We start from the raw sequence: 22,395 nt of genomic DNA, 5'->3' as shown, positions 1-22,395 counted from the left end.
GAAAAGAGGGAGGGGAAACTTGGGATTGGTTTGTTAAATAAATAAAAAGGAATAAAACGGATCTCACTGGAACTCTACCATATAAACAAATAACAAAACCAGATAAGAAAAAACCAAAATCTCCGGAGTGTGGGAGGAAAATACAATTTCTAGAGCTTCCACACTGTATTGCTCAAAGTGTCCACATTTCAGCCAAAAACTTATGAAACTTTGGAGGAGACAGGTCAAAATAGCTAACAAATGAAGACATTTTCTAATCTTTCAATAGCATCTGTCCCCAAGAGAGTCAGATGCTAAATTTACCAGGCAAAACTTTGCCACCTATTGAAAATGTGTTTAAAGGTCTAAAGGAAGCAATGAGGGGACACCCTACCAATAGAGAATAGCAATAAATTGATAAGTAATCAAGCAGAGATTCTGCTGCTGAAATATAATAAGGAAGAAAATGTGCTAGAGGAAGTGAACAGCGATCTGACTAACAATAGAGCTGATGAACTTGGCAGCGGGCAAATTGAGATCAGAACTTCCAAAATCAACTTAAAAATTTGTTTGCATAATCTAAAAGCTTACCTTTGAGTAGAGTAAACTCAAAGAGATCTATACCTGAGCACTGAACAGTTGTCAGAAAGCAAAGAGATAAAAACAGAATTCAACTTGCAAAGTCAAAATTACTCTGATAGCTATAGCAGACTAGCACAGAGGGTGAGGGGAGGGTCTGTTGTTGCAGGAGACAGTCCAGCCGCTCAGCCCCGAAATAACCACACAGAAACTGTATTAATTAAAACACTGCTTGGTCCATTAGCTCTAGCTTCTTATTGGCTAACTCTTATATTAATTTAACCCATTTCTATTAATCTGTATATCACCACGTGGCAGTGGCTTACCAGCAAAGATTCAGCATGTCTGACTCTGGAGGCTCCAAGGAGTCTCTCTGACTCCACCTCCTTTCTCCCAGCATTGTTTAGTTTTCCCCTACAGCTCTGCTCATTGATTAACCAATGAAAGCAACACATAGACAGAAGGACCTCCCACACCAGACTGTGGGCCAGAATTTCTCATGGGCATTGATGAAAAATTAGAGATGATTCTTATTCCTTGTTATCTCACTGAGTGTACCCTAAGAACATAAGGCCTGCTCAACATACAAACCCAATTAATGAAACACCTGGGGCAGACTAACTTCCTAAAGAAGAGAGGTTAATTAGCTCACAGAGGAGAGAGTGGAAGAAGCCAGGAGACCCTCATGGAGGAATACAGGGTGCACACAGTGGGAAGACACACCCTGAAGTGAGAAGCCAGAATGGCTGTGTAGAGCCAGGCTCAGAACTTTGGAATAACCACTTAGTATCTCCCACTGGAATTGCCTGGCCCCCTCTCACACCCCTCCGAGGGAAGGGCTCTCCACCAGGTTCCGCTCCTGAAGCTAAGGACTCTCCACCAGGCTCTGCCCCTGAAGCTAAGGACCTTCCACCAGGCTCCGCCCCTGAAGCTAAGGACTCTCCACCAGACTCTGCCCCTGGAGCTCACCACTTGTGAGGTGGGCCATTAGGAGGATCCACATGCAGGCTTTAACCACAGTGGTTTAATCTCCAGCTTCTGGAAACAAAGTTGATCAGGAAAAATGTCCATGGAGAAGTGGTGGATTCTAAGGCTAGAGCAGGGGAAACAAGTTTGTTTCTTAATGGAGTAGCGGTGTCAAAAGGACCCAGAACCTAATCAAGAAGAGCCTCTCACTGGCCAAAGCTGTCTATTGAGAACTAAATGCAACAATGACAGCTGGGCTACAACTCAGAGGAGGAAAATACCAACCAGTCCATGAATGGTGAATAAACACGAGAGAAGCAACACCCGTCACCTCACACACCCAAGCCACGTGGCAATCCATGTATGCAAATGACAGTCTATGGTAATTCAAAATTCTCCTTTAAAAACCGCAGTACTGGGGCTGGAGAGATGAGCTTCATTCCCAGCACATCAGGACATCAGGCAGCTCACAACAGCCTATAACTCCAGCTCTAAGGGACCTGCTACCCGCTTCCAGCCACATGCCAACACACAGACCACACAGACATACAGGCTGGCTAGCTGTCTCTCTCTCTCTCTCTCTCTCTCTCTCTCTCTCTCACACACACACACACACACACATACACACACACAATAAAATAAGGTCTGGTGAGATGGCTCAGCAGTTAAGAGCATTTGTTGATCTTCCAGAGGAAGTTACACCTAACTTGCTGTAAATCCACACACACACACACACACACACACACACGCAAGCACGCACACACATACATACATACATACATACACACACACACAACTATAAGTCCAGCTCCAGGGGAATCTAATGCTCTCTTCTGGCCTTTGTGAATATGTACACACACACACACACACACACAATAAATCTTATTTTATAAAAAAAAACATTAAAATTGTTGTAGGCAATATCCTCCAATGAAGTTAGTAGGCAAATTTTAAATTAAAAAAACCAGGATATTTGAATACCCTCAAAATATTTTCTTATTACAAGTAGAAAAACAATTAACTTCACAGAAGAAAATCTAGCAGAGATCAGCTTAACCTAGAGTCAAGGTCAACACACCCAAAGACAGAGATAGCTCACATCCAGGATATAATATTCTCAGACATCCTTGACCTGAATCTATAACCACAAAATTCTGAGAAAACAAAATGAACTCAGGCTTGTGGACATTCTTAAAATACCTGGCCTGTGCTGTTCACAGAGGCCACAGTCCTGGTTGGGAGGTGGAAGGTTGCCATTATCTTGTTTTATTACCTACCCTGGCTGCCCCTCAAGCAAGGGTGGTGGCCTGAAGGGATTTTGTTCCTTCAGGCACCAACCTTTTCCAAGCTACCAAGGTAACTTCTCTAAATCTAAAGAACTCCACAAGTCAATGATGGAACTGGAATTCTGCTCACTCAGAGAGGCTAAATAGCTAGTAACTAACATTCCCTCTTTGCTGGCATCTTCCAATGCCCCTGTCCTTCTCTCTACGCCCACTTAAAAACCCTTGCTCTCCCCAAAGAAAACCTTGCTCCCGTGGTTCCTGTCACTTCCTGTCAGCTCCTTGCTGATGTAGCCTCCTGCTCACAGGTTAATTTTATTTAAATCGAACACATCTTTAAATTGTTAACGAAAGCAGTAGGGAAAAACGCAACACACTTTCAACTAATATTCCCCAAGAGAAGGTCTTCTACACTCTCCTCAGCAGGTGATGTTCAGGGGACTGTAGGAGGTGGAGCAGGGCTGGACTGTGTGTGCATGCTGTAGGAGGTACCTGGCCCTCAGTCCACACCTCACTCTAGGCTACTTTCCCCACACATTCCAGTTGCTATGGTGTTCTGCCCAAGTGCATGCAGCCAAGCTCTGAAACCATGAGCCAAAAGAAACCCTCTGTTAAGTTGTTCCCTAAGCATGAGAATCAGGAGGAAGCGCTGGAAGTGACATATCCACAGCCCTAGAGGAAAGCAGAAGGACCTGACAGGTGGAAGCTGGCCAGGAGGACATGACTACTAAATGCTGGCACAGAAAAGCATATTAGAGGGGAAACCGAAGAAATTCAAACGAAGGCCGCAATTTTGTTTAAAAAACTAAAGTATAAACAACGGAGATTAAAAGTATCTTTCAGAGTAATGTTCTTATAATCACTAAAATAATAAATACAAAGTATCCTTCAGAGCAGTGTTCGTACAGTCGCTAAAATAATAAATAAAAGCCCCAGGTCTAAACAAACTTAGATAATAGAATGAAATGCCACTTACCAACTACTATTATTATTGGGGGGGAGGGATTGAGACTGGGTTTCTCTGTGCAGCCCTGGCTGTCTTGGAGCTCCCTCTGCAGACCAGGCTGGCCTCAAACTCAGAGATCTGCCTGCCTCTACCTCCGAGGCGTGTGCCACCACCATTAGGCCTTATTTTTTAATTTTTTTTTTTTTTGGTTTTTTCGAGACAGGGTTTCTCTGTAGCTTTGGAGCCTGTCCTGGAACTAGCTCTTGTAGACCAGGCTGGTCTCGAACTCTCAGAGATCCGCCTGCCTCTGCCTCCCGAGTGCTGGGATTAAAGGCGTGCGCCACCACCACCCGGCTTTATTTTTTAATTTTTGAAGATGCATCTATTTTACATGTATGAGTGTTTTGCCTCCATATGTGTATCTGTTCCACATGCATGTCCAGCATCTGGAGGAGTTATAATAAGGTGTCAGATCCCATCAAACTGGCGTTATAGATGCTTGTGAGCCATCAGGTCGGAGCTGGGAACCAAAGCTGGGTCCTTGAGCACAGAGTGTAAACCACTGGGCCACTTCCCAGCCCTCTGAATTATTTAATATGACTAAAGTTGATTTAATGTTTGGTTTCAGAAATGTATATTATGAAAAGGGAAAAGTGCAAGTTGCACTTTCTTACAGAAATGAATTTTTAAAATAATAAGTAAAACGGTTAAAAATTAAACTCAGCAATGTGAAACAGGCCAACATTTTTAAAAGGCCAAACTTTACTTAACAGAGGAATGCAAGGATAATTCAACATCAGAAAGTATAAAGTCAGGTACCAAGAGTATTAATGAGATTTATTTCTGAAGATAGTTCTTAATCTCTCTGACTAGCATATGAGGAAGAGGTCCTCCTCAGCTGTCAAGTAGCCCCTTGAGGTCACCTGAATGTAGTGATATTTGGTTTGTGTTTAACAAAGCCTGCCTGAAGATCAGGGTGCAGAGCTAAGCCACTAGAGGTCAGGCAGGGGTGGCACACACCTTTAATGTCAGGACTCAGGGGACAGACAGATCTGTTAGTTCAAGGCCACCCTTGGCTACATGAAATTGATTCAGTCTAAAAGAGAAACAGAGCACACACAAAGGTGATCCCAGTCTGAGGACAGGCTCGCCCCTTTGGTCTGAGCATTGGTAGAACTCTCTAGTGGCTGCCGCTCTGCTCCTCTGATCCTTCAGCTTTCAGCCGCTGATACTGACTCCAAGGTTTTGTTATTAAGATCAATTAGGACTCGTGCTATACCCGAGGAACTGGGAATCTGCTCTGTCCGGCCGTTCTCTGAGTTTTCATTCTCTGTTGTCTGCTCCCAGTCACAACCACATCCCTGCATCAATAGTATAGAAGGTGGGAGAAAAATTGGAACACGCAGTTAAGAAATTGAACAATGTTCACCCTACTGATCAAATTGTGTCAAGTGGCTGCTGGAGAGACTGGGTGTGGGTTAAAGGTCACAGTCAGGCCTTCTGTTGTTTTGGGAGACTGAATCTAATTGTGGCTCTGTTTCTAAATTTCAGCATCCCAAGAATGTGGCTCCTTTTTTCTGGATCCGAGTTTGGGGTGCCCTGCAGAATAGCAGAAAACAGACACACCCCAAAATACGCACAACAGGACTGAGAGGAGCTAGGGCACACCCCAAAATACCCACAACAGGACTGAGAGGAGCTAGGGCACACCCCAAAATACCCACAACAGGACTGAGAGGAGCTAGATGGCTTCGCAGGTGCCATTAGGATGCCAAATCAGTCGATGGGGAGCGTGTTCTTGGGCTGTTCTTGGGGGGCCTTGTCTAATCAGATGAGCTCCTAAAGATGGGCAGAGGTATTTCAGTGGAAGATATTAGAATATGAGAAATTAAACAAGAGGGCTGGCCTTTCTAGTGACTTTGAAGACATGGGAGACAACACGGTAAGGACTTTAAAACAGGAGATCTTGGGACAGAGCCTGGCTGATAGCCATACACAAAGACACTCAGGGCCCAGGAACTGGTGTTTGCCAACAGCCGTACAAGCTTGAAAAAGGAGCCTGATGTTCAGCAAGGACCACCACCTGCCTCACATCCACACTGCTCCCTGAGGCCCTGAGCCAAAGCAGAGGTGACGGCCAGCCTGTAAAACCCACAAGATGACCCACAGGTGGGAGGCCACCAAGCTGCGGGGAATCTGGGTGTAGAGACACAACACACCTTTTCTCTGTCGAGAGAAGCACACTCCTCCCAAGTCATCCATGCAGCCTCAGGGGACAGAACCATGTCTGGAAACAGGATTATGATAAACAGAACCACAGTGGCATGAATAATGAAAACCCGGAGACAGATACAGAGGTTTGGTGGAGAGCCTTGCAGTCTGCTGTCCTGTTGAGGACAGGATCGCCCCTTGTTTGTTTGAGCCTTGGTGGTGGTAAGAACTCTCTAGTGGCTTGGCTGCTTTGCTTTTCTGATCCTCAGCTGGAACCCCAATATCTGTCTCTGGGTTTTTATTATTCATGCTACAAACCACAAAAAGTCAAAGACATCTATTGATGAGACTGTTGTTAAAAGAAACTGGAGCATGCGTTTTACATGAGACTTCATGGGGACTGTGCTGATATTTTGTTTATGATCTAGCAAAAAGTTTGCCTGAAGATCAGAGTGTGGAGCTAGCCACACTAGTTAGCCATAGAGGCCAGGCAAGTGGTGGTGCACACCTTTAACCCCGCTGAAGGCGATTGTGATCTAACCTAAACCAGAGAAGCCAGAGAGACCCTCCCTGAGGACAGCCCAGGACTGGAATAAAACTCCGGGAGACAGAGGCAACTTACATAGACTTGCTCCAAGTGCGTTTCCCGAAACCGTACTTAGCTTGGCCCTCTGGGGGTGGTAAGTCAACCCGGTACCCAGCCAGGCTGGTTCTAAGGGGTGACAGCACCCTCATTGTTACTCTTCAGACCTTGGTTTTCTTGGGTCTAAGAGGCGAACTTGGGTGAAATTGAAGAGCTTTCCTCCGACTATACCCTTTTTTTCTCTAATGAGGCTTAGTAAATGTTCATTAGTATTCACTGGAGCAAACACAGGTTCACCAACTTGTGCTCCAACTATCCTGCATTTTTCAACCCAGTGGATGGAAACCAGTTTTGTCCCTGTCTTCTGGGCTTTGCCCCAGGTACTTTAATGTCCATTTTTGAAGATGACATCGGTCACTTGTTTGTTGAAAGGTTTTAAAACCTCTGTCCCCATATCCTCAAGTTGTATTGTAACTGTGTCTGAGTAATTCTCTCTCCTGTTGGGAAGACCATACTTCAACATAGGCCACTATCTTTTATTAGGAAGGCGTCCCCCAGCACCGCCCGAAGCCTCTATGATCCGACCAGGCGCGGTGGGACTGAGTGTGAGCAGGCAGGAAGACAGAGAGGTGTGCACCAGGACCCTGCCTGTATGGAAAGGGTTCTGGTCTCCTTCCTTCCCTCTCCGTGTGCTCCAGGCTCCATGATTTACTGCAGCAAAGCCCTGATCCCACAAGGAGGCCTCAGAGCCGCTTCAGGATGCGGCTTAGCATCACATCGCTGCTTCCCCGGGCTGGGCCCATATCCTCCTCACCTCACGTGCAGTGACCCGGTAGGGCGACCCTGCGCTCTCAGCCCCCATTCCCATTCTCACTGCGTGGAGCCCAATGCCGGCTGCAGGCAGTCAACCCTTCCTAAGGGGGATTAGTGGCAGCGGTGGAAGCTGAGTCCTTGGAGTACTGGAGAACAGGAGGGAGTGGAGAGAACCGATGGATATTTCCCCTGGGAGTTTTCCAGCTGCTGACAGATGCCTGACCCTGCAGGCACCTCGCCAGGACCGCGGCCCCAGCCCACCTGCTTGCTCCTGAGGTCGCCCAAGCCAACGGTCATGGCCCAGAGCCGGGTTTGGGCGAGCAGTGTTCACACCACAGTGGATCGTTCAGACTCTATACCATCTGGTTGGGCAGGTACTTCTGTGGAAGATCTTCAAATACCGTAGTGATTCTTGTTTTAAAATTTTAAATTTTTTTTAAAAAAAATTAAATTTAAAGTTTGAAAATTAAATTGTTGAAAAGCTCCAAAACCACAGAGAAACCCTGTCTCGAAAAACCAAAAAAAAAAAAAAAAAAAAAAAAAAAAAAAAAAAAGTTCCAGCATCTGTGAACCGAACAGGTTGTCTGCCTCTGGACTTAGAAACATCACGAGGTGCAAACGAAAGAGAGACAGATCTGAGTTTTTCCAGGTCCTGCTCTCAGGAGGGTCCCTCTGGCTTCTCAGGTTTAGGTTGAATCGCTGTCGCCTTTAGCTGTTTGACCTCTTCACTGACAGGTGATGTCGTTCCTCCGAGGTTTCGATGAGCTTTGGAACGGCCTCATCATTGCTATCCAAGAGTTTGTATGAAGACACCTGCCGCGCACGGCGCATCGCGCCCCCGTGTCTGTGCTCTGTACACTGGCACCCAGTTCGTGAGCTTCAGGCAAGGGGGCTGGAGGTTAAAATACACAAACACACACACACACATAGAAACAGCGACACGGGTCATCCTTGAATTCCCCAAGAATGCCCCCTTTATTGTGGTCAGGGGCAGATTATATAGAGATAGCCACGCCCCAGCCAAACCCACCAGAAACCACTCTCCTGCCATCAGGAACTCCTAAAGGTCTCGTGCTCAGAGCAGCTGTAGGCACTCAGATCAGGGGATTACAAGAAATTCAGGATCTGGGGTCTCACTGCTCCCAACAGGCACCAAAGGTTCATCTCCGACTGGGCTGCCCCGAGGCAGGTGTCTGTATGGTGTCCTTCGTGTCAAGCCCAATATCCCCTTGTCTACTGGTCTCACTGCTTCTTGGGTTACTTTAGCAATTCTCATGACTTGTCTTCAAAGTCTTGAAACTTTGGATTCACACGCACGGAAGAATGATCACCCGCACCTTCCTTGCCCACTGAAGTATTTCTTGAGCAGATGAGTTCGTGTTGAATCTCCACATGGAACCATCTTGTTAGTTGCATACACCTGGTTCTCTTCCAGGGCTTCCAAGCTTGCTCTTAGCCTCATTAGTGACTGACTGATGTGACCAGTTTCAAGCACTCTGATCCTTTCTGCTTTAGTCCAGTTGTTCCTTACACATCCAGCAAGATCTGCCAGAGAAAACTGACGGTAATTTGTACTTTTTCCTGCAAGACATCGTCTCCATCAGCATCCAGGGGAGCTTGGACGAGTTTGACACCGAACACTCTGTGTGAACGGCTGGATTCTCTATTCAAATGGGTGTTAACAGTATGTCTCTCTTTCTGACTGCTCCACAAAACTTCAAAATCCTCTCCCATCGATTCCACTTCTACTTCTATACAACCTGAAGCATACAGATAGCGGTCTTATCTTCTCACAGTATTTTAGATTGTAGGAGGTTGGACTGGATGGGATTAAAACTACACCTCTCCCAGTAGATCATCTATGGAATTATTATAGATTTCAATGTAAGACAAATACACCATAGACACCATCTTCATCAACATCTGCTTTGCAGAATTCTGGTGCATTTGTAATCTCTGCAAACCTTGGATCTGCTTGTTGCCCGCTAGGGGGGATCTTTGAAATGGCCATGGCTTCTCTTCTCCACTTTTCTAATACAGCATCAACTTCACACTGTTATTTCTATGCTGTCCTAGCACTAGATTTAAAAACACAATGGTTTGCCAGGAAGGGCCCTGTGCTGTTAAACCCTCATGTTCAAACAAAGAGGAAGCAGGCTTCTGTACCCCACAGAACCTGTCATTCTGTGAGCTTGTCCACTTCCGGTAATACCATACGTAAACAAAAGGCCATTATTGCCATGAATGAGGTCATCTATCAATGGACTAGCCACAACAATGAAAAGTTCCTTCTGAGCGGTGTGAGTGCCTATACCTGCTTAAATGAGTTCTGAGTCTCCTTATAGACTGCATTCCTGTTATAGACTGCATTCCTGTTGGGTCGGCAATGCTCAGGAATATGGGGCTACACAGTCTGCAAGTTTGCATTGTTGGTGACTTCAATACAACATTCTGATCAGGGAAACTCAGTGGGTACACCCTCCAGTATACCCCCAAATCAAGGGACTATTGGATCGCCATCTAATCTCATAACTTTTTTGGTTTTGTTCTGACCTTTTAACAGCTTTTCTTAAGGTACAAATATTATCTCAAAATCTGTATGATTAATACATATTTTAAACTTTTTATCAAGATATTAATGGTCATATGGAGTACTAATTCTAGATAAAGGCTTCCCGTACATGATTTTGGGTTTGAGTCTCTATCAGTTTTCTGCAGTGAACCATGACCATGCCTAACAGTGCCCTTGCCTCGACTGCTGACAGTATGCTGTCCTAATTGGACAAGCAGGACACAAAATATGGTGACTGCCAAACCATGCCAAGACAAGGCAGGACAGTCCTTCAAAACTCCTGATTCATAGAGAAGTTTGTCAGTTATTTTAGGCCATTAGGCTGAAGATGGATCCCCAATGTTACAGAGGAACTTTGGGTGACTGTCCAGGCAGTCAACTGTCCATCATTTCTCACATTTTCTCAAAGTCTCTTGCTTATATGCCCTGCTTATACTCAGTTAATATTATTTCCCTTACAGATTTCTGAGGGAGTTGAAGACTAGATAAGTTTTTCTTGTTTATCATACTCAGAAAAAAATTTACTAAAGAGATGTAAAGTATATAACATTGAGACATAAAAAGATAATTTTGAGTTGGTAATGCAAGTTAAAATAGAAAGTAAATAAGGTAGAATACTTTGGAGTCACTAAGATAGGATAGATAATTTGAGTGTTTTCTCTGAATTTTTCAAATGCAAATGGATTAGACATTGTTGATGTACTTATTGCCTGTATATATTGTAGATAGTTATTATTATTATTGTATACAGTTTTTCTTATATTAGTTGCAACCTTTTTATTAGACAAAAAGGGTAAATGTGGTGATATTTTGTTTATGATCTAACAAATAAAGCGTGCAGAGTTAGCCACACTAGTTAGCCATAGAGGCCAAACAGTAGAGGCGCACAACCTTTAATCCCAGCACTCAGGAGACAGAGGCAGACTGATCTGTTAGTTCAAGGCTACCCTAGGCTACACAAAATTGATACAGCCTAAAAGAGAAACACAGAGCCAAGTGGTGGTGGCTCACACCTTTAATCCCAGCACTAAGGAGGCGGAGACAGGAAGGGTTATGACTGGGTAGAGAGAGGAATATAAGGTGGGAGGAGACAGGAGCTCAGAGCAGTCAGTCTGAGGCTGCCTTCTGAGGTTTTGGTCTGAGCATTGGTCTGGTCTCATAAAAGTGAGAATTCTAGAGGCTGGCCACTCTGCTTCTCTGATCCTTCAGCTTTTATCCCATAATAGCTGACTCTGAGTTTTTATTAGGAGCAATTAAAATTCATGCTACAGAGACCATGAGCAATTAGGAAGGAGCAACCAACTCCATGAAAATTCAATGAAAGTCTTGGTGGCTCTTTCTGTGGAGATGATCAGATGGGGAGCTGGTAGGAGAAAGTCCTCACCTCACTGCCATGGGGGAAATGATGACCAAGACTGCCTTGGGCTACCACCACTTAGAGTCCGGAGAGGCTAGAGAACCCCTGAGAAAGGACATTCTTCAGAGAAAACACTTGGAGAAACTGCCCAGTATCACAGATTCTGACCACAGACCTCAGATCCAGACATTTATTTCATGCTGGTTTGTATTGAGCAGAAAACCTCCCACACCCCTTTGAAGGGGTTTCCAAGTGTTCCTAATACCTGATCAATGCATTCTACATTTTAAGAAAAACCATCAAGTTTAAACACAGCTTTAAAAAATCCTTTATTTTAACAAGGAGTCTGTATTAAGGATTTATTTACTGACTTCTTAGCCCCTGTGGCCTCCCCTGGGTCTATAGCACCTGCTCAAGCTGCCAGCCTACCCCAGAAGCCATCCAACAACTCACAGAAGCACATTCACTCTGTGTGCAAAGAAGTACCAGTAGGCAAGAGCACACACAAAGGTGGCACTTAGCAGAAGCAAAGCCTCTGTTGGGTAGGAGATGGATGGGTGGGTGGATGGATGGATAGATGGATGGATAGGCAGATGGATGGATGGATAGGTGGATGGATGGATGCATGGATGGATGGATGCATGCATGGATGTATGGAAGTGGGTGAGTAGGTGGTTAGATGATTAGATGATCAATGGATTAATGGTAGATATTTGAGTAGCTAAATAGCTGAAAATAGATGGAAGGACGGGTGATGAATGAATGGATGGTTGATGAAATGAACAGAGTAGATAGATGATAAATGAGATAAATGTATGGGTGGATTACCAGATGGGTAGGTGAGTGGATGATGGGGTGGGTGAGTGGGTGGATGGGATGGGTGAGTGGATGGACAGATGAATATATGATGTAGGGATTAACTGATGTAGTCATCAGATAGAATGAATATATACCATAGATGAATGGTAGGTAGTTTGATGTCTAAATCAATGCGGGGTATTTGATGGAGAAAAGAGATGATAGATGGTTGGATTACCAGATGCATGAATGGATGACGGATATACAGGTGGATTAACAGATGTACTGATATAGAGATGGGTGGATGGTTAGGTGACCATTAGACATCCATTAGACAGACAATGGAATCCCACCAACAGCTCTGTTGGGTCTCGGGAATTCTAGCAAATGAGCATGCTCACTGGCAGGCAGATGCCTTCATTTCACCTTTTCCAACAGAAACAGTGTTCTCTGTGTGCCTGAGAGAAGCCAGGACCAGCAGTAGTAACTGCCATTGGCTGAAGGAGTTTGGATTGAGCAAGACAGCTTTTGGGTCACTGGCTTGAGTTCTTTAAAAAAGATTTATTTTTATTTATGTGTATATGTGTCTTTTTTGTGTGGATAACAGCACATGTGTGTGGTTGCCTATGGAAACCAGAAGAAGGCATTGGGTCCTCTGAAGCTTAGGCAGTTGGGGGCACCTGGCGAGGGTCCTGGAACCCAAACTGCAGTCCTCCTGCTACAACAGTAGCCAGCACTCTTAACTGCTGAACCATCTCTCCAGCACCTCTGGTTCATTTTCTCTGAAAGAAAAATAAAAAGCAAAGAGAATAATATGCTGCTCAACAAGTATTGAGACTGTGTCTAAAATACAGTCAGCAACTGGCTTCTAAGACTTTCCCGGGAATATATTAAAAGTGAGAGTATGCTGTCAAATAGCATAGAGCAAAAGTCAGGGGTGTGTTAGAGTGGTGGCCTCCAAGGGAAGAGTTCATCCAGTGACCAGGGGACACATCCAAGAAGAATGGCAGCCCCTAAGCATGCTGAGAAGATCCAGCACAGGAGAAGGTTTCTCCAAGGCTCTGTTTGGGCAAAAGTCACAGAGCCATGATCTAAGGAAGGAAGGGAAGACAACACCCATTTCCAAAGGGAAACAACTCACCACATGGCATGCTTTTATTGCCACCCAAACAAGGCCAGCCACAAGGTTCCACAGACCTTGCACCCACGGAGGTTTCCACGGAGACCCACCACTGGCCACACAGAGCATTAGTGGGTTTTTGTGCATGCCAATAAAAAAGTAAAAGGCGCTGTTAAAATCGAAGCCCTGCCACATGCCTGGTTCAGATCGCAGGGGAGCTGGGCTTCTGCGCTGGAATTTGCAGCATCTGTCCCAATTAAGTCTTGTTTTTTAGCTTAAAGATATTAGTCCAATCACTAGTGTTCTGTTTGGGACATGAATGGTGCATTGTTCTGCCCCGAGCAGTCCTGCAGACGCTCAGACACCATTAAACGGCTTTGAGGCCCAATTAGAAGTGGAGGTGGGCTGGCTGTGGGGCAGGGGCTGACCACCAGGGCACAACACTAGGTGGACATGGAGTGGGGGAGGGGCGGCTAACACAGTCCATGTGTGGAGAGGGTGGGCCTTGGCGTGCATGTCTCTGACTCCATGAAGAGGCTCATCCATCTTGAGGTGACCACTGGTTCAAACGAGGGGGCCAAGTGGGGAGATGGAGTAGTCTGTGAAGCTGAGCAAATGGTTCTAGGCTAACCGCAGGACACAGTAGGAGGGACCCAGCAGGCTCATGCCCACATCTGGGGAACACGGTGTTGTCTAAAGTCACCATGCAGATACCCCACACTGCAGCACAGTAGAGGTGGCCAGCGTGTGAGACACTCCTCACCCACTCCCACAGACCGTGCTCCTCAGAGGGCAGCCCCAGGCAGCCTGCTAACCAGCTAATGGCTTTCACAGCTGCCTTGCCACCAGGTGGGTATTTTCTGCAGAACCTTCAGGGCAAGTGTCCTCATACTGTCATAGAGACATCATTAAGGGACAGAACAGCTTACAGAAGGCACCAATGCATATGGATGCACATGATATAAAAAATGAATAGAACACCAACATTAGGTTAAACCATATGAAAATACCACTTTTCTCATTTAAAGAGATAACAACTGCCTATGGTTTAACTAGAGTTGGTTGGCTGAATGGGTGAATAGATGGTAGGTGGATGGATGGATGGATGGATGGATGGAGAATAGATGGTAGGTGGATGGATGGATGGATGGAGAATAGATGGTAGATGGATGGATGGATGGATGGATGGATGGATGAATGGATAGATGGATGGATTGATTGATCAACCAATTGATTGATAATTTGGTGAGTTGCAGAGACTGTAGAGACCTGTGGTAGAAAAGTACTGGGAGGAATTACAAGGTCAGGTTTTTCAATGGTTTTTACTTCTTCTTATCGTCTGTCTTTTCTAAGTCTTCTATAGTAAGCAGGTAGGTAGGTAGGTAGGTAGGTAGGTAGGTAGGTAGGTAGGTAGATGGGTAGGTAGATTAGATAGATAGATAGATAGATAGATAGATAGATAGATAGATAGATAGATATGGGTGGGTTGGTGGAATGGGTAGATGATGATGATGAAGATAGATAGATAGACAGATAGATGATACATAGGATAGATAGATAGATAGATAGATAGATAGATAGATAGATGATAGACAGATCATCTATCTTTGCTTTTATGATAAGCATACATAAATGTCTCTCGCTATAACTTCATTCCAAAACTCTGGAGTGAAAGCATTGGCCTCTCATTCCTGAAGCTAGAAAGAGGAATTCCAACACCCAGTGCCAGGAAGCTGGTTTGTCCCAGCCTTCAAGTTTGAAACAGCGAAACAGAGGGGCCTCTTTCTGCCCTTACTCAGGCAGCCCGCTGCCATGACATCATCCCCACGGTGTGAAACTCAAGAAGCACTGTGGGAAGTGTTGGAACTGATTGATCTGTGTGCTGGTGTCCAGGAGGCTGAGGGGCCAGCCTGAGACAGCAGCTGGCTATGTCTCTCAGCAGTGATGGGGCTAAAAGCTGCATCTTCATCCCCCGGTCCAGAACCTGGAAGAAGGGCTAGCATGTGCCACATTTCTAGTGAGCGCACCAGGGGCTGGTATCTGCCCTGGAGGAAACATCTGTGCACGGTCCTCGCCCCAGGACCTTCCCGCCCTATCTGCCTGCCCCCTGCCTGACTCCTTGGGTGGGCCGCAGTTGCTGCCTCTTCTCCACAGAGAAGGCAGAAGGTAGGGAGGACTGGGGAAGGCTGTCTAGGAACCCCTGGATGCTGAAGCCAGACTTACCAGTTTGGACATGGGCATAGTCAGTCCAGGCTATCGGACCAAACCTAGAGAGGAAGCTTAGCTGCTACTTTGCTTGTTTACTGTTTCTTTATTAGGGTCAAACCAGGAGTAGACGCTTATGAGAGCTGGGGCAGGGGTCTCACAGACTCAAGGAACATCTTCCCACTAAGCCCTCTGGTAAGGCATAACACTTAACTCCTGGGATCCTCAGAGTTGTAGTCTTTAAAGCAGGAAGTTGTCCACCCATTGGTGATCAAATGGAAGTGACCAGCTCATGGTTCTACCTGGCATCTGGGACCCTCGTTTCTGGTGTGATTGGGAGAATCCCATGAACACCACCAGACTCCTTCACCAGATGAGGTGTGGCATTCCTTTCATCACTAGTGGACACTCCATGACTGGCCATGGGTGTCTTTCATTTCATTTTGTATTACCCAAGTTCTCAGTGCACGAGTCTCCAGGCCCTTGGGCATGTTGTTACAGGAAATGCAGAGCCCGGACCTCTCACAGTACCCACAATCTTGATGGCTATGTGGTGATACCTGGGTCCAGAAATGCCCCTTGTCCCCAACAGTTCTCGACTTTATCCACTCCAGGTCACAAGATGACCAGATGCCTGAGCTCAGAACTCGTGACAGAGCTAAGAGGCCTCACAACACAACTCACCAGGGAGGGCCCGGGACCTACCCGAGAGTCCCAGCTAATACTACGGGGTTGTCTTTTGCCATTCACTCAGAGGAAGCTGCTAGCATGAACCAGCTCTATCTCCTGATCCTTCAAATGATGCTGTGGACTTTAAACAGTTATAGCTTCCAGGTTTTCCCCACCCCTGAGGAGCTGTATCAGAGAAATGAAGAGAGACAGTTCCATCACACAGCTCCTGAGAAGCAGCGCTGGGGTTTGTGCAGGCATTTCTGCAGACTGGCTGCTCAGAATATGGCCCCCCTGGGGTCAGGTGCAGGCCAGTGCACTGTCCCAGTCACCCCAAGGAGCTCGCCTGCTGCCCTGCATTAGCTAATGCAACACGCAAAGGGATGCTAAGAAAAAAAATCAATTTACAGTGGAATGGCCATCTATTTCAGAGTAAAAACAATCACCTTTGTGTTCCAGAGGAACGGGAGAAAGCACTTATTTAAATTGCTGTCTCAGAACTATACAGAAGCTATTTTCAGAAAACCCTTGGATGCTTTTTCCTTCCCTTCCCACAGAACCCCACTGCTGCTCCACCCTGCATGCCTGCCTCGGTCTGCACCATCAGCCTGCAGAGCCCCTGGACCCCCAGAATGCAGCTCTGGGCCTCCCTCGAGCAGGGCTGGCTTTCCATGGCTCAAGCAGGTAGGACCCCCGGCTTTTGTGAAGCCATTAAAACGGGGAATTTGGAGGGCTTGTGGAAAGCATTGCCTTTGCAGCATGGCCAGGAGGGGAGCGACAGGTCAGGCCCCCTCACCGAGGCAGTTAAAAAGTAACACAGCCCCCAAATCACATTAAATATGTTAAGCAAACACACGGCAGGCGGCGGGGATATTAGGTCATTTCTCATAAATATTAATACCGGGGAGTTTTCCAACGGGCGAAATTACAGAAACAAAGATGCCTCTTCAGGTGCAGCCTGGCGCGCTGGTAGTCCTGGACCAGGCCCAGCAGGGGAGGGGTCAAACCAATTCTGCGACCAAAGACTTCTCAGTGCATGCGCGATTGCGAGTTGCCCCCTGCCCCTGAGATATGCTAGCACACAGAGGCAGAGCGAAGGCCAGGCACCCAGTAGGACGGAGCCAATCCTCCCCAGCTTTGGACCTGCACCTCCCAGGGCTTCAGAACTCTCTCTCACACCAGCATCCATGCCCAGTATCTACACCTGATACTTCTACCCCAGGCTAAAGGTCTGTGAAGGAGCAAGGCCTCCCTGCTCCTTCTGAAGTAGCCAGGACTCCTGTGTGTCTAGAACAGGGTGGGCCTTCCAAGGGCTCCCAGTGAAAAAGCTCAAAAACACAAGGAATTCTGCCACTCTGTCCTTAGGGTTCTCCCACTGATATATACCTGCCAGATAGCATGGTGCCTACCTGGATGCCCCAGACCAAAGAATGGATAAGGAAAATGTGGTACATTCACACAATGGAGTCCTACATGGTGGAAAAATCTAATGACATCTTAAAATTTGCCAGCAAATGGATAGATCTAGAAAACATCATAATGAATGAAGTAACCCAGACCCATAAAGACAAATATAATATGTACTCACTCATAAGTGTCCTTTAGACATAAAGCAAAGAAAAACCAGCCTACAATTCACAACCCCAGAGAACCTAGACAACAATGAGGACCCTAAGAGAGACATACATGGATCAGATTTACATAGGAAGGAGAAAAAGATCTCCTGAGTAAATTGGAAGCGTGGGGGTCATAGGAGAGGGCAGAAGAGGAGTGGGGAGGAAGGGAGGGGAGCAAAGAAAATATATAGCTCAATCAGAACAACAAAAAATGAAATATTACGGTTGAATAGAAAAAAAGAAATTAAGCTTTATTGTGGTGTTTGTGTGCAGGACGAAGGCAGTGTCTTGGTTCAGGCTCGCTCTGGGTCTTGGAAGCCATCCCCACAGATAAGGCATAAAAACTGTGAGTGCTATCTAACTCCGTTTTTACAGAACTTTAGGAAATGTTAACCCGGGAGCCACAGGAAGACTAGTGGCTTTGTGTCTGAGAGAAGCAAGAGGAAGGGCTGGCAGTGGTGTGAGGAGGTGAGCAACGCGTGCCCTAGCAGCTCAGGTCATGGTGTCTCACGGGTTGGGCCAGTATCTCCAGCATACCAGGTACTGAGGGTAAAATGCAAGGGCTTGTATGTGCAGCCCATGCAGTCAGCAATGAAGCCACTCCAAGCCCTTCAAAAGGCACAGCTTAAATCCTGTCAGTGATGCTCCAAGTAAGTAGTCAAAAAATATCACACAATAATGCCTGGCTTATCACAGACGGCAGCCAATAAACACGCACACGCTGGAAAACTTTGTCAAAGGAGCTGGATGAGTGACTGAGATGTCTCTCTTCCACCCCTGACCCACCCTGCAGATGAAGCTCGGGTAGCCTGAGGTCCACTGGGAGGAATGTGAACAGCCCCAGGCCTGCTCTTTGCCAGCTCCCTCTGAGGTGCCCCCTTACCCCTTCTAAGTCCTGCCACTCGCAGAGACTCCTGGGAGTTTCACTCTTGCTTGGTTATTTTTGGAAACTGTTAATGATTCTATTTGCCTTTCCAATGACCTCAAAAGTTCCACTGCCCCAGACCCCCCTCGCCCTGCCAACTCTGCCCACAGCCCCACTTCCCTCCTCCCAGAACAAACCTCAAGCAGAGAGGCTAAGGACCTGAGACCCCCCTCCCCATGCCCCTGGCTGCACCCTGGTAAGTGAGTGATGTCTTCCATAACAAGAAAAGAACAAGAACAAAAGGCATGTGTCCAGTGGCACCCTCCCCCTGTCTCAGTTTACTTTCCTAAACAGTGGGGAATAGGCTTGGCCTGGCCACGGGAGGTGAGAATGACAGTCATGCTGGCAGCTGTGGGTACTGTCACGATTAGAGGTGGCCTAGAGATGCGAACTGGGCATAGAGATACAGAGGAGCGATGGGGCAGAGAAGGGGCCTGACCTTCCCCAGACTCAGGGGCTGAGGCATGTACATGGCCTAAGTGTAGAGCAACCGGCTGAGAACGTGCCAGTAGCCCTCCCTTGGATTTGGAGAACATGGCCATAGAGTTTTATTGCCCAAAGCCGCTTTCCCCTTGATTTCCAAACCCATGTGCATTTATAAAGGAAATATAATCGGGTTGTTTTTAATTCTCTCACACTTAACTCATCAAAATGCTATTCTGTGAGAGCAAGTCCAGACCAAGGGAGCCTCCAGAACCTCCACGCACAAGAGCCGCACGGCCAAGCACAGCCAGCCTCTCTTGGAGGATCCTAAGAGGCTGAGATGCCACTCCTCGAGAGTCACCTTGTCCTGCCCATTGGGTACGCTCCCTCGGGGATGTAGGACAGAACCCTTCTTCCTACAGAGAATCGGGGAATCTCTGAATCTGGATCCAGTATCTTCACTGGTGCCAGCTCTTGAGGGGACTGGGGACAAGGGGTGGACATAAAGGACTGAATAGCGTACCTGAAGCCCCCCACCTGCCAAGTCTGGCTCCTTGACACAACAAGTATTCTCAGGAAGCAGGGGAGCCACAGAGGGACGGGGAGTCCAGGTGGGGTGCCAGCGGTACATGCTCCTATGCCCAGTGGTGGCCAGTGCTGCTGTTGGCATCTAAACACAGCCCCCACTGCATAGCACACACCTACAACTGGCAAGCCCTCTGCGGAGACTGATCAATAGCCTCTTCTGGGGGCGGGCCAGCTGATGGGGGACAGGGGAGGAGGCAGAAAGCAAATTCCCACACTCTGGGGGCAGGGCGACCAGACAGACACCAGCACACCCTTGCCCCAAAGTAGCCGCAAAGCTGCTGGAAATGGGGCGCGGAAGCGTTTGCAAGTGTGGGCTGGGAAGCCAGGACTGACAGGCCCCTGAGAGCCCTTCATGTGGGAGTTGGGGAGGAGGACCTGGCAGGGATGATTCTTGTCTCCTGCCCAACACCTGCCCCCAGAAAATCGTCTTCAATGCTCAAACAGCCGTGCTGGGTCCTTAGGGGTCACATAGTTCCCTCCGCCCTTTTCCAGGCTGTCCTTCCTCCCACCTTCCTCCTTCATTATCCTCTCTGCCAAGGGAGAACAAAGAAGAGTCAGGGAAAGCCCTGAATGAGAAATTCGCTTGCTCTGACCCAAAGTGGTCAGCAGGACTCAGGGCTGAAGGCTTCAGTCTGGGCGACCTAGAAGATCAACAAACCCCATCATGACCAACCTTCATTCTTATAACTTACTCCTTTCCCAAACCCAGCTCTGCTTCCCAAACCACTACCCAATGACTTCACCTGACTTTAGAGGCTGGGTTAGGGATGTCTTCGAGTAGTATCTAGGCCCACCTGAGAGGTATAGACTGTGCTGTGTACATGGACCTTCTAACCCAGTTTAGGGACCTCTAGGACATGTCCTGAGCCCCCATCTCACTGCTCTCTGTCCATGCCTCTGTCATTATTCGACAAGCATGCACTGATCCCCCTAGTGGGACCTAGCTTGTGGAAGGCCTGGGAGTCTGAGCTAGTTCTGGACAGAGGGCAGAGGTCTCAGTCAGGCAGAGGATAACAAAGGAGAAAGGTACTCCACCCACATTTGCCAAGAGTGGCAAGGCTTCCTGGAGAGAAAAGCATGGGGTTGGGAGGCTGTTAATGCCACAGGTCATCTTGGGCACAGAAGCCAGGCCAAGCTGGAGATGATCTAGTTCAAGCAGCAAGCAGCAGACCCAGGTTCCTTAGAAACTCAGAACTATCTAGAGCAAAACATGGCCAATCCATTTCCTCTGCTGGCTCACCCCTGGTCTTTTGCTCTTGCTCTCATGCTTTCTCTGAATTATGAGAGGCCATTTGGAAGGGGAAACCAGCCCACATGGTTTGGTAGCATACCTGTGCCTAGATGGCAGAGGCCAAAGGGTCCAGTGATGACCCCAAAGGCCGCCAACCCTGGGACCGGCTGTCTCATGTAAGCTGTAAGTGCATTGTTATGCTTCAGTGTGCACTCAGGGTCTAAGCGCTCACCTAGACTTCAAGGAGACACCAACCCCAGCTAGCAAACAGGCACATAGTAGAAGTCCAGACCCCAGTAGACAGTGTGCTGGTGACCGTCAGGCCCGGAGGAGACAGAAGACTCCAGGTGGACAGCGGGTCCCAGGTGGATATGAAGTCCCAGTGTATCTCAGGCCCAGGTGAATGCTTGCATAGCAGGTGGACACCAGACTGCAGGTAGCATCAATCCTCAAGCGGACATCCAGGCTCACACTCAGGCCCCAGTGACGCCCACTCTAGCAACTTTCAGCATGGGATGCAGAGATTCTTATCAGACAAATATCCCTACTCTCCTTTAAGGTGCTCATATCAGCCATCACCCAGCCGTCTGGTCCAGACCAAAGGGCCTGTGTCTAGCCTACCAAGAGGGCAGGTGGGGAGCCCTGGCTGGGCTGCCAGGTTCCATCTGCAGCCACCATGCGCTGAGCAGCGGGGCAGGAGGTACCCAAGGAGCCCCAGTCAATGGACTTTTTCATTCCGTCCGATTTCACCTCTGCTGTGGCCTCGCTCCCTTCTCCCCAGCAGAATTACTCTTATCTGCAAGTGATTTAAACTCTAAGGTTTACTGAAGATTTAAAGACTGTGAACACAGTTGGAATGTTTTAGACCAACAGTGCAAGTTGCATTTTAAGAAAATAATTAACTCCCGGGGGAGGTGTGGGTTTTGGAGCCATGACAGACCCTCGAGGCTGCCTTCCCTATATGGAATTTCCAAATAATAAAATATCTTTGATTCCCTGCTGATGTCAGACGAGAACCTGTGAGTGTGTGAGCAAACTGTCATTTTTTTTTTAAACGGGCCCATTAGTGTCTTAAAGATGCAGAACCCTCTGCAGAGGGCAAAGGGTTTGTTCAGAGTGCCATGTGGCAGGGGGACCGTGGTAGTCTCACAGTTTCCTTGTTCCTTTCTCCCTCTAACATCCCACCACCCAGACAGCCCAAAGGGCACCTTCATTCCAGGGCTCAGAGTTCAAGCCCTCACCTGCCAGGATGCCCACCCTCCAGCCCCAGGACAGGGCACAAATGCACCCACCTAAGTAGCCTGGTACACAAGCGTCCACACAGCGTCAACCGTCACCGTCAACTGTCAGCACAGCCCTAGCCGTGGAGAGTATTAACCGGGTCTTGGGGATCTGGACCTTAGCTACAGTTCTATGGGAGGCAATGCAGAGTTTTGTAACCAGCCAGAACTGGTTCTCATGTGAAGCTGTGTCACTTGTGGTCCACAAAAAACCCAAAGTTGGGGTTTTCCTCCACACAGCATGTATGGGA

At 47.4% G+C, this 22,395-nt stretch overlaps 1 pseudogene; it reads right to left on the bottom strand.

The window, feature by feature from the left end:
* LOC121448255 overlaps nucleotides 1-21,599 on the bottom strand; it is a 29,977-nt pseudogene extending 8,378 nt beyond the window's left edge.
* Between the last annotated feature and the right edge of the window lie 796 nt (nucleotides 21,600-22,395).

Source organism: Microtus oregoni, unplaced genomic scaffold (assembly GCF_018167655.1).
Source record: "Microtus oregoni isolate MIOR12 unplaced genomic scaffold, Mior012 000005F_ref0000423, whole genome shotgun sequence".
Taxonomy (NCBI): domain Eukaryota; kingdom Metazoa; phylum Chordata; class Mammalia; order Rodentia; family Cricetidae; genus Microtus; species Microtus oregoni.
The sequence above is the reverse complement of the archived record's forward strand: the minus strand, read 5'-3'. Positions and strand labels throughout refer to the sequence as shown.